Here is a 6000-nt window from a genome sequence, read left to right as displayed (position 1 = left end):
GTTGTCCTGATTATGCGTGTAAATTGCAAAAACAATAATGACATATTTTTAAACAGAATATAATGAAGACTTTTATACAAATAAAGTATCTACACTCTGTACAAAATACCTTTATCCCTTTGCAGGCTACCGGAAATAATAACGCATCTTAACATGCAAATCCGCATATAAGATACCTATATTCATCTTGTTCAATTTCATTAAACCTATACCACCGTATATCATAAGAACGATGCAATACCTTTAATAACTTAGATGAAATGCAGACAACCATATCTAATAAAAAAATAAACAGGAACCGATAAGAAAGATTTGTTACAACTGAAATACAAGGTAGGAAAATTATTTGTTGTTTCTATATCTACGTGTCAATTTAGTCGGTTAAATGTGACAAAAACTCACTTTTGTTATTTTACGAGATATTGTTTATTATAAAACACTACAATGATTAAGATGGATTTATCTAAAGGTGTCCCTAATAAGAATATTTTATCCGGTTTTGTCTTAAGTGGTTTATAACGAGTTGCAATTACAAGATTTGAAAATGAAAAATCAATTCGGTCTGATGATCTCCCTTTGCAGGCTGCTTAAAATAATAAATTTCCTTGACATATAAAATGTCTTCAAACGCATTAGATTGATTTAGGAGGAGTTGCGATATGACATATGGACAGAAGAAATTTCGGTCAAATAGAGTGAATTTTGTTTGAGGGATGAATATGCATTTTAATTTTAAAACGATGTGTCTTGAGATCGAACAAATTTGTAGCCCTAAATACATCAGTAACATGCAAGCACAACTGTTTAATGGAAACACCAATTAATGATGCAAATACATGTCTTTACTAACTTGGCCTTTTATTTATTAGACTTAAAATCGAGTTATAATTCGTTCGGTTACGAATGTGTACGTATTGTTATGATTATGATAGGGGAAATATTAAATTGTGAGTTGTTTTTAATTCTATTCAATTTTTGCAGTTTTATGAAGTTTCTTGCGCAATGGAAACTGATTTGTTCAAGGTGAAATAGTTTTCCTTTTCTCTTTTGTCTACCCCGGACTTGACTTTTGTATGAACAATTCGGCGGGTTTTTCTAGAAAAAAGAAAGGAAGCTTACCCTACCGGTGCACCTGGTCCATGCTCCCAGTTTTTAGTTGAGTCCGAGTTGCTCAATTGCTTTTGTTACTTTGTATGTATGATTTTAGTAATTCATGGTCATCGTTGTGTATGTCTGCTTTCCATGTCTGGTCTTTGTCCCTGGATTACAGCTATAACTTTGGTTCCCTTGATTATCCTTTTTATACTTTTAGAATGTTACATGAATACAAATTATGCTTTATGTTTGTTTAAGGAATATAAAATGTACTTTGATATTTCGTGTGAGAATTTGTATGAAATTGAAAAGAAGGTTCGTTTTAGATCTTAATGAAAATGTGTCACATCCCAAAAGGAGGGCTGTGACAGATTTTTGAGGTTGTGAACTTTTAGAAATTAGGGGGCAAAAAAGAACCACCTAGAACATGATCAAATTCTTGTCTTGTGTCAAACTTTAAAACACAGTACATTTTAAACCTTTATCCAGTTTTAATTGTGTCAATACTTGCCCATATTGTTTTAAGGTCGTATCAAACTGCGCAAAGCGAATGATACTCATTATGACTATTCCGTCGTGTTGTGGTAATCCGCCTTCTACCCGGCTGTCAACTAATCAGTCCGCATACAACATATAATGGATCAAACATATGTCCTTTATTTTAAATTGCCAGAAAATGTTCCTGACACTTTTTTCCAACACAACATACCTAATCTGATCAGTTACGTTATAAAAAATACATACCGAAGATCGATGGCGCAAGCGCGACAAATTGTTAAAACTCGATTAATTGTTTTGGTGTTAAACTGCATATATGCAGTGCCTAATTATGTATTTGCAAATTACAGAGTTATCTCCCACCATTTTGGGTAGATATCTCCATTTAATCACAATAGTGATAATCAAGTTTATTTTTTTTCTAAATCAATTTCTGACAACATTTTTACACCAGAGGTTGATGTTTAGCTTAATTTGAGAAGTATCCTTCATGTCATAGTTTTTTTTTCTCCTCCGATTTAGACACATGTTTTGAAGAAAACAGTTTAATGAAATTAAATGTTAAAATACCCTTGCTAAATGGCTATATTATGTCCTGTGGCCCCGGGATGTGAAAAGAGGTGATAAGGACAAAAGGATTTGCACCCAAAATTAGTCTGAAACCAAAAATGAAAGATGGGGATAAGGGTAACAACAAAATTATAGAACACTAATCCGATTGATAATCAAGTCCAGTCCAAAATAAATCTGGCAAAATAGATATTACACCACCTGAGCAGCTGGTATCACAATGGTCCTGATTTGTTGCAGGCATTTCAAACGAAATGGTTGGTTAAATCTTGGTTTTACAGAGCGCGATAATCATCCATCTTCCATTGTGGCCTGAATAAACCAGTGTTGATAAAAAAAATTTGCATAGTCATAATCGGTAAATAAGCGGTCACATCTGCACAAAGAACAATTTACAAAAACAAATCATTACTCATTGTTTTGGAAGAAACTGAGTCCTTTTTAACCAAAAACTTATATCTAAAAATAATTTGGTAAGAGACCGTTTAAGACGCATTTCCTCGTACCCCTGACTCAGGAGTCTGTTACGCAGATATTTATAGCGCTCCAGGAAATCAGAGTAGTTAATACTTGCTCTAGCTTAGTGAATCAATTGTGAAATATAAACACCATATTCAGGAGATGAAGGGATATTGCTGTACATGTAAGGAAAATAAATGATATTAAAATTAAAGTCTTCTCTTTTATCAGAATCTTAGTGCTGAGATGCCGATTTTTGTCAAATTTGAGTTGCAGGTCTAAAAATGATGCAGATCAAGCTGCTGTTTCCGTAGTCTCCTTTATGTTGAACTCTGGTGGATATACTGACGCTAAACATTGACCAAAGAATGGTTGTTGATGGACAAGATGTCATCAATATATCTGTATTTAAAGATAACGGATTAAGCGTCTTTTTATTTTTTTTTCGAGATTCTGAAGAAATTCAGTCTCGTATGAATATAAAAAAAAAATCGGGTAGGAGAGGAGCACAGTTAGTGCCGATTGAAATGCCAACTTGTTGTTGAAAAATAATTCCTCCAAATGTGTTATCAATGAGGAAATCAAGCATATCACAAATCTGCTTTTCTGTGTAGCACACTTTGCCCTTCTGCGATGTTATAGACAAATATGTGGATTTGTAACCAAGAACAACATAGTTTTTTTAAACAACAAATTATTAAAGAATAAGTTCTTTTAAAAGAGATTTCAGTTTATCATGTGGTAACGTAGTGTAAAGAGTTGAGAGTCAAAATTTTGGAGAGAAATGATTTCCGAAAAGCAGCGGGATCTAAGGTTTTGAAGTAAACCTTTAGAATTTTTAAGTATCCACATATGATAACGCAACTGCGAGAGTAGGTTGTATTGCATGTATATTAGAACATCCAAAGTAAGCGACAGCCACCAAATTTAAAACGTTTATTAAAAGGAGATGAATATCCCGTAGTGTCACCATGCGAAGACAAACGTTGCGGCACCTGCAAACACATATATTCCGGTCACGAAATTTGTTCTAGGGATGGAACAAAAATTTATACGAATGCAAACATGAACTGCAAAAGTGCCAATTTATTATATTGTATTAAATGCCCGAACTGCGAAGTGATATATCGGCCAGATCGGAAATGCATTATCGGAACGAATGAGGATACACCGTCAACAAGTAAGAGATTCCGCATATAGACAAATACCGCTGAGTGCATACATTGAAACTTGGGGCGGTGGGAATTTTTTTTATTTTTTTCCATTTTATAAAATGAAATCTCCGAGAGACACTTTAAGGGAGTTGAAAGAACGAAAGTTTATTGAAAAATTTAATCCTATCTTAAACGGACGTTAAATTCAATTTTATATATATATATATATATATATATATATATATATATATATATATATATATATATATATATATATGTTACCGTAGATGTCAGAGAAGAGAAGGGGTTCGAACACCACTGAGGGAACGACTAAATTTGCATCGCTAGTTTGCAACCTGTTTAGGTAGTGAGTTGTGTTCACAGACCATTTACTTTCATGCACACTCAGTTTATTTAAGGCACTGAAGAAGGTCATTTGTCGACTGAAATTTTGCTCATTACAAATTTTATTATAATGTATTAACATCTTTATCGGTATTGTTGTACAATCCTTTAGACTTATATAGTTTTTTGTTTGTACCGCATCGTCATGACTCGACTGCTGGTTGGCAGATTCCTTTACATCACATATTTAATAGTTTCGAAAAAATGAAGGTAGGCTACAATATTGACAGGTGTGTCCTTGTTATAGCAAAACCACTGTCCACTGTTTTAACAGTTACCTGCGCTTGTGCTAAAATAGAGCTGGAAACTCGATCAGCTTCTCCGCTATCAATCACACTTTTAGTACATTGTAAATACAGTTTAATGAAAGTTTTCAATGATTTTAATCGACCTATCAATCGGGTCCTAAAAACCTGTAAGGTCTACACCGGGTCTCTTTTTTTAACTTTACCGGGAAGTTTTCAAATGAAAAGTGCTCAATGTCACTGAATGATTGATAAATCTAAACCAGGTCCTTGGCTATTTTGTAAGAACCATAAATATGCAGTTATATATAATTAACTGTTAATTTTTCATATAATTATAATAATCAACGAGTTCATTCAAAAATATGGGCGCTTACAAGATGAAATGATGAAATGATTGCTGGACCCTCCGCTTGATTTCATTTTCTTCACAATAAATAAGATTTCAATCGATGTTCTTTTTTAGATTAAAGGCATTTTCGTCCGTATATGAGTATTGTTAATGAAATAAAATGTCATTTCTGTTTATGCGTTACAATTTTAAGCAATTACAAGTATGCACAAGGATGTACCATAAAGACGCCTAATTTTCGTCAAAGTCTGCCATCTTGCGTTATCGAAATCAGTTCACAAAAAAAAATGTAAACCATTGTTTTAAACCAATCTCCGGACTGAAAATAATGATAACAGAAGGCGCTGTTTACTTGGTAGTGTTTCAAAGTATATGTCATAAACTATGTAATTTGTACCAAGATTTTTATTTCAATTTTAACCCTCTTGTTTGGCACATGGTCTTTAAAAGGGACAAAATAGCATTATTACTTACAACATCTTTCATTCAGGTGATACTTATTTAAAGTTAAGAAAATTGATAATATCACACATCATTCTACATTCATTAGAATCGACTTATTGCCTTAAAAAAATATGTTTGCTTAATAAGGCACCGACTATTTTATGATTATTTGGAATAAAATAAAAGTATTCCAAATTGGAGTAAAAACATTTTTTTACTCCACCATGGACATAAAAATAAATAATGATTCAATATTTCCCCATTATTTTACAATATAGACTTTCAAATTAAATGTTCAACTTCGGCTGCTGCTTAAGGAGTAATCAAGGGAATCAAGATAATGACGGTAATCAAAAAAAAATGTAATCCAAACATGGAAAACAGACAACAAAGAACGTAATGTAACTAAAAGTATACTTACAAAGTAACAAAAGCAAATGAGCAACTCGGGCTCCACTAAAAACTGGGAGCATGTACCAGGTGCACCGATAGGGTAAGCATCCTTTGCTTTTCTAGAAACACCCGCCGAATTGTTCATAAAAGGGTCAAATCCGTACGAGATAAACCTTAATTAATGCGAGTAATCATATTTTGGTTATTCACGATACCACTTGATTATCATATTTACTATGTAGATTTCCTCCGTTATTCGTTGCTATTTTCGACAAAATTTTTAATTTTGTGTACGGCGGATTGATATTTGTGTTGTGACGTTTTATGAGTTTTGCGAGGAAAATGCAAGAGTGGAATTATAGAATTTATTTCACACCGTAAATCG

Source organism: Perna viridis, chromosome 3 (genome assembly GCF_037379345.1).
Source record: "Perna viridis isolate PV_CMFRI_1.1 ecotype Kerala chromosome 3, ASM3737934v1, whole genome shotgun sequence".
In the NCBI taxonomy this organism is placed as follows: domain Eukaryota; kingdom Metazoa; phylum Mollusca; class Bivalvia; order Mytilida; family Mytilidae; genus Perna; species Perna viridis.
The sequence above is the reverse complement of the archived record's forward strand: the minus strand, read 5'-3'. Positions refer to the sequence as shown.